Source organism: Anomalospiza imberbis, chromosome 2 (genome assembly GCF_031753505.1).
Source record: "Anomalospiza imberbis isolate Cuckoo-Finch-1a 21T00152 chromosome 2, ASM3175350v1, whole genome shotgun sequence".
In the NCBI taxonomy this organism is placed as follows: Eukaryota; Metazoa; Chordata; class Aves; order Passeriformes; family Viduidae; genus Anomalospiza; species Anomalospiza imberbis.
Genome location: NC_089682.1, coordinates 57,813,145 through 57,825,175, shown reverse-complemented (window position 1 = coordinate 57,825,175; position 12,031 = coordinate 57,813,145). Strand labels below are relative to the sequence as shown.

Here is a 12,031-nt window from a genome sequence, read left to right as displayed (position 1 = left end):
CCTTGGAGGCTTCTTATGGTTCAGCTCTAAACATTGTCCCATCTATACATACTTAAGTGCAGCCACTCTCTTTATAAAAAAAATGCATTTTTTATACAGATACCTGGCATACAAAGGAAGAGAGAACAAGCATTTCATAAAGCTACCTTTCTTTCTAGATTATCTTAGTGCTACCTACAGCAAGTGCCCATCACACATATGGACACACATGCTTTTGTGTCCAGAAACAATTATTCATCAAGCAATCACAGTCAAAAACAAAGCACAAACCATCAATTTTATCTTTACAGAAAATACAAAAGAGGATAACAATCACTCATATTCCTGTTCTAGTGACTAGAAAAACTCAGAGGCAAACATTAACAGAAATCACAGGATGAGCCTCTGGTCACAGGATGAGCCTCTGGTCTCAAAATACTTCAGAGCAGTCTTCCAGTACTGAAATGTAGGAGATGCCAGATCACCTCCATTCCCACTGTAAACACGCCCACACCTGCAATGTTGCCAGCACAGTCTATGACAAAACAGAGGAGCCAATTGCACCTCCAAAGTCACTTCTGTACTTGGACTGCTAGACCACCCCTGCCACGTATAGTGGGAATGCAGCACTGTCAGCTGAAGTCATCTCTGACTTCCATGAAGACATTCAGGACTAAAAAAAAAAAAAGGAAAAAAAGCTTGCACCAGGAACAAATGAGATAGTGAATTTTCCTAGCAAGATAACCAACTTCTCACTCACCTTCATCCCTACTGGATCACCTCTTCACAGAATGCACAGAAACCCAGCCTTTCAGTAAGTAGGAACAAAGCCTGTTATACATCTATTACTTACAGATAATACTGAATAATCGTAGTGAACTATTTTCAGTTCTGTGAACTAATGTCCTACCACCTAGCTTTTGCTCTACTAACTTGGGCCACCAAACCAAACTAAAGCAGCATGACTATTACTAGACAGTCCTTGCAATCCAGTTAACAGTGCTTTTGTCTCATGCTTATCAATGCAGTTGCTTCCACATTAAGTAGGCCTTCTACTTTAGAAAGCCAAAATATTGATGTCAATAAAGAAGACAAAGTACTTGCAAACAGTGCAATACTATCAATAAAGAGGTATTTTTCTTTCATCCTTTTACTCTTAATATCCTCTCAAGTAAACATCAACAAAAACCAAATATTCACTATGTTAAGATAATTCGAGTTTGCTCTAAGTAGCCTGAAGCCACTACAGCTTCTTGCATTTATTTGCACTTACAATAAGCCAGCATTAAAAATGCTATAGAGTTAATTTACCTTTTTTTTTCTTTCTAGGAGCAAGAATACTAAATATCTGTAATGGAAAATATAAAAACACTTAACACTATTTTCTTGGAGCAATAAAATGAAGCAAAGAAATGCATTCTTCATACTCTGTGGCAGTACAGTACAAAAACGCCTTTTAAAATGAAAGGCCACACATGCACTAATCCCAAAGCAAACTGCCTCACTTACCAATTCTTGCCTAACAAAGCCCTACAGCCTAACTTCTGGTGACTGGCCAAAGTCTAACAGACATTAAAGATTCAGAGGTAACACGCTGAATCTCTGTGCTTGTAACTTAGAGAGACCAAGACAGCCTTTCCACTAGAGGTTCTCAAGGTTTAATGCAGCCACAACACTCCTCTCATAAAGATGTTCTAATGATTACTGGATCCCTAGGAACTCCCTTATGGGCAATCCTCATCACATATCAATATCTTCTGTTAAAAAAAATTTAAAAAAAAAAAGCCACTACCACCAACAAAGACCTCAAAGGAACCCACAGCAGGAAAGCAGGCTAAAGGGTAGAGATAGCTCTGTTCTGACAACTGCAGATAAGCAGTCTGATCAAGACTTGGGGAGAACTGGCTTCAGCTACCACAGGGAGATCTAGAACAGCTCTACCAAAATCCAGATTTGCATCAGATGAAAATCCTGTACTGTGCATCTTCTGGCATCATTCAACTTCATTCTAGTTACAGTTTACCCACTCTAGCTAGACTTGCCTGAAATCTGTAAGCCCTATGAATTATTTACACAGATAGAGCTCTGCTCTGAACACACAGGGCATTAGCAGGTACCCTCAGAACTTCACTGCTGACCAAGAGGCAGCAGGGGAGGAAGAGGAAAGGCAGCATGCAAAATGCACCACCAGCAATGCTAATATTGCAGTATTCACTGTTCAGATTTGCTTAATGAACTAGGCTGCAGATATTGAACTGAATCTGTCAGAGGCAGCTTAGACAAGCCATTTGCTTTCTAGGCAGCACCTTGCAACAGCTGTGACATGTATGGACAGAGCTGCTCCTACCCTTAATGGAGTAAGGTGAGTGATGAGTAGAGCTGCTAAACTTCTGTCAGCCAATAGCAATCAGATTAGAAAGACAATCCCACTGTTTTATTAAAATGTAAGAACACTGGGAAAACAATTTATTCAGGAAGTCAGGTTTGTTCTCATGTCTGCACACATGTACAGGTATTGTGGAAGAGCTCAGCAGAAGGAAAACACACATTAGGAAAGCCCTGTTTCTTCAAAGCATCTTCTCTATTATGCAGGCACAAGGATGAATATTTTGCCTTGATCAGGTATGGGTTGATAACAGTATCAGCGCATATTTTAACACTTAAGAACAAAACATGGCAGACTGCAGCTCTACTACCAACCCAACCAAAGCTGGCCCATCTACAGTTTGTGACAGATTCTACTGCAAAAGCCCAACAAATCCAACACCATGCCTTCATCTTACCACCAACAGTTTCTTTCACTGGGAAGGGCTCAGCCAGCAGCAAGCCAGCCATGTCTCAGGGAGCACAATTTCCTCACTAGTGCTGCTGACAGCTTAGACATCCTGAATGCTGAGGTAAGGCATTGTGAGAGAGTGGCCCTGAAAAGTGGAGCCAGCTTTGAAACAATGGGGCTCCTTCAGCACCCTTAATGGCAACTCCCAACTCACCCTTAATAAATCCCCCAAAAGTCTAATTTTTAAAATCCAAAGCTGTCCAAAACAGCAATATAACATCTCCAAACCCAGAAGTCTTTACTCTAGAGGACCTTAGCAAAACACCAGTTTTCAGGAAGCCATTTAAACACATGACCATACAGGCATACCCCATGAGCACACCTATATGCCATGCAAGACAGCTGAAACTTCCTTTTTCAAGAAGACATTTGATTACAAAATACGGAACTAAGGTTTAAACAAACACTCTTAAACCTCAGTATCTCAAGGTCTCAAATCCATATATCCCTTTTTTTGCATGGGAGGAATTTTTATCATCGAGGACCAAATGATGGATACAGTCAAGCACAAAGTTCACTCCCAGCATTTCTCCAAACCCCTTCTCTCTGCTTTATAACAATGAGACACATGGTGCAGAAGACAACAGGGAAGGATCACGTGGAGGAGGAAGTGACTAGGCTACCACAGAAGCAAGGCTTAATCTTGCCTCATCCTGACTCCCTTAGATGAAGGTCCTGCTACTCAACACAGGCATAAACATCCAAGCACTCACCTTAGACACTCAGACACACCTTTGAATTGGCATGGAGCAGATCCCATCTGCTTTGCTAAGGGCTTGCACAAGCCACCCAAATTAGCCTACCTAAGAGTGTACCCCGGCATTATGCTAAAAGTTCTAAGGATCGTGTGTTAAACTAAGACAGCACATTATTAATCAACTACTCACATCCTTACTACTCTATTTTTGCCATTCTTCAAGTGTGTTTAACACAGAACAAAGCAGATATAAAAAAGATAATGGGGGTAAATTCGATTATAACCCATTCCCTTCACTGAGGCAACTTTTTTTAAAATAAAAATCATATCAAGTTGTTGATGAAGTACTTAGAAAATATGACTGAAGGGTACTACTACAGAACTTATCATGTACTAAGCCATGCAGGCTCATATGGGTTATGTGGCTTATTGTATTCATTAAAGGTTCACTACAACTGTTAGTGGGACTGTTAATGGAAGCATTCAAGAGAGGAGATTGGCAACCAATTCATTCTCTCTAATTGCAAAATACTTTCAGATGTCTCATGCAGCATCCAAATGCCCTGCAGAAAACAGCATGTAACGGCATAGCATAGTGACTAATAAAATTAGTCTATTGTGTCCTTATTTATCTTTTAGTAATTTGTCTAATTTAATATCTACTAGCTATATTGAAGCCTGACATAATGCAGAAACAAAATTAATACTGTCTTGTTAAACAGAAAGAAAATTTCAGCCCTCCTCCTTCAGAACAAGGACTATTCAGCAATACCACATGACAAAGGGAACTCTACATAACCATGTAGAAGACTGCACTGAATCCCAGAAATATGAGCATAACCCATACGAACTCATCACAGCTTCCATGGGAGTAACAAGAAATGCCATCCCCAGTGCAGAGAGTGGATGTCATGAAGTTGTCTGTTACCAGCAGAAGGTTAAATATAAACCTGAGGGTAACTATTCTCAGACCTCTCAGAATTACAGATACATGGCAGAGGGACTCTGCTGTCCTCTATCACCATCACAGCACGGGGCATGCAGAGAGGCAGCAGCTTCCTAAGATTCATTTTCTGCCTCTAACAGACATTTTCTTCTGTTTAAGGCACCTTCAAACAGAAGTAAATATGCTGGTGTGAGAATTAGCAACCCTCTCCAGAGGATTGCTCCCTGGCAACTTCCAGAGGACTTGGAATACCAGACTGAAACTACCACCTGTCCAAGAGAAGAGCTGCAGCAAAGGGGATGGACGAATGGATACCTGCATTTCAGGTCTCTTATATTTGGACCTAGAAGGGTAGTTACTGTACTCCCAGCCTTTAGCACCAGTTGAAGAACCTAGTGCAGAACCTCTTATATTGATTACAACTGATCTGTATCACCAAGAACTACCAAAGCCAGAACACAGCTAATTATATTTAGGGCAGCTTAACAAAGACATAATCTGCACTAATCTTAGAACAGGCTTGTGAACTTAATGAACATCGTCCATGTAGGCCAAGTTTATTTTCAGTGTAATGGATGTATAAACAGACCTACAAAACAGAAAATTCAACAGCAATTCTATGTTTAACCAAGGACAAGAAAAAAAGCTTCCATCACACGCCTCTGCCTGTCCCTGTCAGGAAGGGAGCACTACTGACAGATAAGAGAGGCTTACAGGTTTGCAGTATCAGCCAGTCTTATCTCTGCTCTGCAGCCTTAGCCACAACACCAGACCAAGGATGAGAATAAAGCTGATCGAGCTAAAACCTCATGTGGTTTCTTCCTTTTTCCTTTGAAGAACATAATATGAAAGATATAATTACCAGTTATTTTAATGCTGAAGCCACCTGCTACTGTTATGCCAAAGTCCTATACTATAAGCATAGCTGGAGATGTTTTCCCCAAGAAAGTATTTTTATTTTAAAAATTTCAGCCTTCTTATGCGGGTTGTTCTTCCAGGAACAGCTATCTTGTCTGCAGCATCTGTACTGGATGAGTTTTAAAAATATTCTCTCCACTCACCCACCACCCCCAAAGAGAGATAATAGCATCAGTGGCTTGATCTCTAGAAGATAAATTATGATGCTTTGACATAATTTTCTGGTAATCCTATAGATCAGACCCTGAACTGCTGCAGACTGGTGACAGTGAATTTGATTTAGGCAGAGTTATGCTGACTGGACCTGCTGAGCCTGCAACCTTACAGGTCTCCTGCTAGGGTCCACACAAAGTTTGTCATTGCCAAAACATTAAATGTTTGCTTTCTATTGGATCAGGATTCAGCTTGACCTATTGCATCATTTCTGAGATTTTAAATACATTTGTACTGTATTCATCTGTCACTTTTGAGACATTCCAGTACCTGTCTGCAATAAGCAGAATTGTATTGCAATTGCTTCTAGAATGAACAAAGACAAGAATCACAGACCTTCTCAATATTTAATTATCTAGTATTGCATAGGCTGCTGCAAATTTAGAGGAAATTATGTTTATGACTCATGTGCTGGTCCTGAAGGACTTTTTCATTAAAAAGTAGCCTTAGGGAGGAGAAGGAAAAAAAAAAACAACCAACCACTGCTGAAAGCTGAGTATCACCATCTGACTGACTCAATTTCCAGTGACAGTGCATTCATTGAGGTACAGCAAGAACTGGTGTTTCATTCTTAGGAAAGGCTTATTAGCTAGACTTCAGATGATGAGCCCATGGTGCTACACTCCTCAGGACAGCATTTCAGACAGTCCTAACCTATAACCATTCCTGGACTTTATACCCATTTTTAAAGTTTTTTTTTTTGTGAAAGAGGAGACACCTTTTGAAAGAGAAGTAGTCATTCTCACCCCTAATATAAGTTTCATATCCACTCCCTTAAAAAAAATAGATAAAAGCAAATACTTAGTTCTACAAAATAGCTACTGGGGACAAATTTCATATAGCAGATTTTTCTGAAAGACTGCAAGCCTTATTTCTCTTCACTCTACAGACTATTACAGAAATTATTTGGTCACATATGAGCAGAAATCCCAAACTAATAAGCATTAATTTGCTATTCCACATTTAGAGGCCATTAGAAATATTACTGAAACACTATTTCCACACAGCTGTTCTATTTTGCTGTTAATAGCAGAAGTACTCAGTGGAGAGAAATCCCTCCCATTCAGTTACAGTCTTAATCCTGGGCTCCTCATTAAAACAACAGTCCCTTGCCAGTAATGAGTCCTACATCCCAAGAAATTTGAAGGAGTCTCTTGAATTAAGCAAGTCTACCTTTCATCTTCAACATAACTCCTACTATGCAGCTGTTGAGAGCCATCATTGTAGTGCTCATGTCACACAGGAACACAGAATTACAGGAAAGAATTATGAATTTTTAAGTGCTTCCTCTCAGGGTTTAGGTTTTGGCTATACTTTTACCAAGCAATATCCAATCAGAAATAAAGGAACAAAATCATTTCAGTAAAAGCAGACATAGATCTTGCTTACTAGTAGATCATTACCTTAGCTCTGAGTAAACCTTCCTATCAAGAAAACAGGCCTTCAGCTTTTCCATGCAGAAAATTGAAGAAAAGATAAAGATAGTCAGTATCTACCTCAGAGCATTAGAGTTGAACACATCAAAAATAATTTTTTTCAAAAGCCCAAACTTCCTTTGAAACCAACTTACCTGACTGGAATTCAAAGCTACAAGAAAGGATAAGTTTCCCAGGTGCTGTAGCTTATCTTACCAAAAACTCTACAGACATGACCTTCTTCTACTTTCCCCCCTTTTAAAGTCTTCTGATCTGTGTGCATTAGCTTCTCTCCCCCACCAATTATGGATCTGGGGCTCATTAGTGTAAACAGATATCATCAGGTAGAACTAGTTACCTAATTAAGCAGATATCATCAGGTAGAACTAGTTACCTAATTAAGCAGATATCATCAGGTAGAACTAGTTACCTAGTTAAGCCTTTTTTCTGGGGAGGAGTTAAAGCACAACCTATTGAGTTTGACTTGTCACTCTGTTACTCCACCTCAGTGAAAGTGTCTAATGTTATCTTTACTGTTTCTTTTTTTAAGTGTTGGTATTATTACAGCTGTCTTTTACAGTTTTTTTTTAAGTATATTTGTAATACCATGCATGTTAGAGCCAGTACTAACAATCAGGAAAAGTTATTATCATTTTTTCTGCCCATTTTAAAGCTTAGGTCTTCTTAATTAATTTATTATTTGAGTTGTCTTTTATAGTGCTTCTTATTGTAAATTGATTTTTCCATTATAGGTGCATATAATGGAAAACTCCTTAAATATCTCTTCAAATCTTTTGGTGCATGAGGTAATTCTTAAGCATCTATTTCTGCTTTGACCTTAGTTTTATCTACTTGCCTTTCTTCTGTTAATCCAATTCTATTTTTGGCTATAGCCTCAGTCACAGCACAGTCTTATAGTTGAAGTACTGCCAATCTTCTTAATGTAGAACTTCCCTTCCCCCTTCTTCAGGTTGTTAATCATTCTTCTCAAATTTTAGTCTACAAAATTGGATACATCAATTTTCTTATTAGAATTGTTTATGTCAATATAGAATCATTGTTAATAAATAATTTAGACTATAAAAAATAATGCCAAAAAACCTACAGTTATATAGATTATAAAATGACCTTGTAAAAATAAACCTTTCTAAGAAGTAGGGGATTAAATTAAAAATCATGTTCTGTTTATTTTGTCCAGAATATCCAGGTGTGCTTAGTTTCATGAGGTCTGACACCACCAAAGCCAGATGGCAGCTGTGGGGAAAAGAAAAATGTAAATCTAATGGCTGTAAACTTACCTGACTAAAGAAATATTTTTGTATATGATCATCTGTTTCTGAGCACCATACAAACACTGTGTAGCTGCCTGTGATCTTCATCTTGCCTCTTGAAGTAGATAACTAAAATTATTCCCTTGCTCTGGAGTCACTGATGACAAAATACTTGAAACTGCAGTGAAACAGCTTTAGCTCCTCACAGAGACAGAAGCTACCACATCAGTGCTACTTTTCTCTACCTCGGGAAATTTTGTGGCTTCTGCTTAGGATACTAACATTGTATTACTGAAGACTAGTTTGTGAACTAGTTCTGATGGAAATAAAAAATATGGTCGTTTGTAGTTGCTGAGTTCCAAATTAATGACAATGTACACTCCAGTAGTACCATCTGCCCCGACAAGATGTGAACTGGTACATAGAAATATAAATGTTTTCATCTCATCAGAGGGCAAAACTTTTATTATTTGATTTGAAGCCTGTAAAAGTATGATGCAGAAATTCAGCAAGATGTTTGTGCTTGTGAAGTGCTGGGTGTCTTAAGAAGGGACTTTAATTTTAAAAAAAGGGAGGAGGTTTCTGGTAGGAAGATCTAAGATTAACTCTTGTCCTTGGTTGTCAGGATTTCTCTATATAGAAGATGACACTGATAAGAGAGTTTAATGTCTCTGTAAACAACAACGTTCCTAGCAGGAATGGTAAGTACACACACCCTGGGAATCTGGCTGTCTAATGAACCAAAAAGTACCAAAAGGAATACAAAATTATTTAAATCCCTTGTTTTTTAGCACTAACACAAAATTGCATTGTCTCAACCAGATCATATCAGATTTATTATTACAGCAATTTTATTCCCATTTTTTCTCTCTTAGAGGTTTTGATAGGAAAATGGTTTAGGTAATTAGCTGGCAGCCCAAAACTTCAACAGAACCATCCAGTGTTGAGGACTGCAGAATCTTCTTCTTTGCAGCCCAGTCTTTCTTGATGGTGAAAATTTAAGACTGCTGAAGTCTCTCAGGAGACCAGGTTGGGAACACTTACTGCTCTCTCCCATGCCATGCCAGACAGTCCCTTGCATCTAACTTGAATTCCTACCAGAAACAGCATGGCTAAGAACACTTGAGGGAAAATAGTATGGAGTCAGGGGTGGAAATGGCGAGAGATTTAAAGCAGGTGCATCTACTGTAACACAAACCAGACTTCTTGTTTTCAGTGGAGATCCTGCAACTAAAGAGGCCTTCTTGAGTCTACTGTGGGATTCTGGATTTTGAATTTTGCACATGTCCCACTCTGTCACAAGAGAGGGAATGGTAATGGGGCGATGCTGTGTGTGGAAGATACTGTGTTCACAGTCCCAACCAAGAGACCCATGACAGAAGGGCTACCAGGAAGGCACTAGGGAAAGTTTCACCTGTGTTTACTGAACAACTTTAGTGACAGTATACATTACAACTTACAGTAGGAAGCTCACCTTCTCCAGAAAATGTATCTTTAATTCTTCCTATTATAGGGGCTCAGCACTATAGAAAGACCTGAAAAAATATGTTGTGGTTTAACCCCAGCTGGAAATTAAGTACCATGCAGCTGCTCACTGCACTATCTCAGCTGAAACTCAATGTCCAACTCCAATTTCACAAGATGGAATTGATCCAAAATAACTCTAAAGTAATGAGTTCCATTGCACATTTGCATAGTCATTGACTGATACCTGCACTTTCCCAAAGTGTCTTAATTTGGGACCCAGACCCCCAATTTTTTTTTTTTTATGTAAGAAGTGACCTCTTTCTCCTCAGATATTTCAGATCTTTCTAGTCACTCCTTTCTCTTTCTGAAGACTGATCACCCCACTTTGTTACCCTAATGATGACTAGTAGGGTTTTAAAACTTTTCAAAGACAAGCAAATTTCAGATTTGTAAATAAAATTACTTTGATAAAAAAGAGGGTAATAACTTTTTTTTTTTTTTTTACTGAAGATTGTGGGAATCAGCAAGGATCAGGGCTTTAGTTAAGGACTGATAGTGAATGCTGCCCCCTCTTCAGGCAGCACAGGATTAGGATAAATTTGGCAGGGGCAGGGCTAGCACTCTCTCCTCCTGTCTGTCTGCTAGGCTGTTATTTAAAGCTCCTTTTTTCCCCTATGACCAGTCAGGTAAACGGCACAAGGATTGCTTCCAGATGCAGACTTGTCTTGGTGAAATTCTGGGAAGAAGATTTGACTGTTAATCTGTAAAGCTGAAGTGGTGCCCTCCCCAGCCTGGGCAGCACCTGCATACCTTAATTCCCCTGTCTCTCTGTCCCACTTCAAAACAAGGCACCAGGATTGATGTCAGTGTATTTCAATTCAGTAGCCATGGGACCACTGAAGCAGTAACTATGATGAGCCTTCCCACTGATGCAGAAATGTTGACTAAATGTCATCTGGATTTCAGATCCAAGCTTCCAGGTTAAACCCTGATTCCAAGCTGTGTAACTGATATGACAAATGCAGATGTAACCTCTGTATCTGTTTCAGAGTTATGACTGATGTTGACTTTGCATATACCCTTTCAGCATCTTTTGTCTCCCATTTACAAATAAACAGCATCTGTTGAATAAGGTGACATATGCTTAGAGTATTTAAGGGCACAAAAAAGCTTGGGTACTTGTTTCATGTATCCTTTGTATAAGCATTGGGTTGCCTGCTCATTTAATAAAATCAAATTAATGGGTTTGGTCATCTGCAAGAAATCAGGAATTAAAAATCAAGACCTCGTAGTCAGTTTTAAACAAGATGTCAGGCTGCCTTCTCTCCTTTATAGAACCTATACACCAATTAAATTTCTGTTAATCCTGATTTCCAACACTCTAAAAGAAGGTAGATTCATCAAACCAAACCCTTAGCTAAAACAAGGGTTGGATCCATTATGAACTGATACAATCATGGCTTCTCCATTTTAGTCAAGTGGAAGACAAGTTCTCATTTACCTTCTTTTTGCACTAATATCCCAAGGCAAGAGTTTTCAAACTGTTAACTACAACTAGAATTAACAAAAATACCCTATGTAAAGGGGGATATCAGCAGAAGTATATTTAAAATCTGTGGTATGTCTTCTGATTCTCCATCACAACATGAGAGTGCTGAGACTAATTTACTGACATTTCAGGTTCATGTTCATTTAAAGTGGTTTTAGTGCTCACCACAAGAGTAACTACACCTGTAGCTGTCAGGAAAACCTCCTGTGAATGTCATGTACATGGATGTGATATTGTAACTACAGGGATTGTGTCACTTCTGTGAGGAGTCCAAATAGGTGGTTGGACTGGGTCACTCATTAAAATCAGCATCATGTCAGCTTCGCCTTATCACACCTTGGCTTGAGATACAAAACTCTGCATCTTCTGTTTTCAGGTCTTTTTGCTCTGTTGTATCTTCCAGTAATTTTACTGTCATGTAACTACCTCTCAGCCAGCAGTCTGACAGCCAGGAACTTCGAAACAGGCAGGCATATATCCAATCCTGGGGTTGGAAAGAAACTGTCCTGGAACTTTTGTAGTGGGCAGGATTCATTATGAAAAGTTGGCAATAATGCTAATCAAAAATCTGAGAGCTTTCCTAACAAATACTGGAATAACTGAAAATAATATATTTTCAATATTGATAATTAAATTATTTTGCACTAAAAATAAACCCCAAAGCTTTGTAAAAACTGGGGTTTTTTTCTCAATCTTCAACTGTGTGAGTGATCTTTCCCAAATTATCCTTTGAGTGCACC

General features: G+C 38.9%; 1 protein-coding gene across 5 annotated transcripts in view; it reads right to left on the bottom strand.

Moving 5' to 3' along the window:
* The window catches only part of ATP8A2 (ATPase phospholipid transporting 8A2), a 317,516-nt gene that overhangs the window by 298,837 nt on the left and 6,648 nt on the right, over positions 1 to 12,031 (bottom strand). Inside the window, exon 1 of one of the 5 annotated variants that reach the window (XM_068181247.1) lies at positions 7,160 to 7,318. The exons of 3 other annotated variants lie outside the window; for them this stretch is intronic. The gene's annotated coding sequence lies outside the window, so the exon portion shown is untranslated. Of the gene's footprint in view, positions 1 to 7,159; positions 7,319 to 12,031 lie in introns of those variants that run through there. One more of the 5 variants, XM_068181249.1, reaches the window with a different exon arrangement.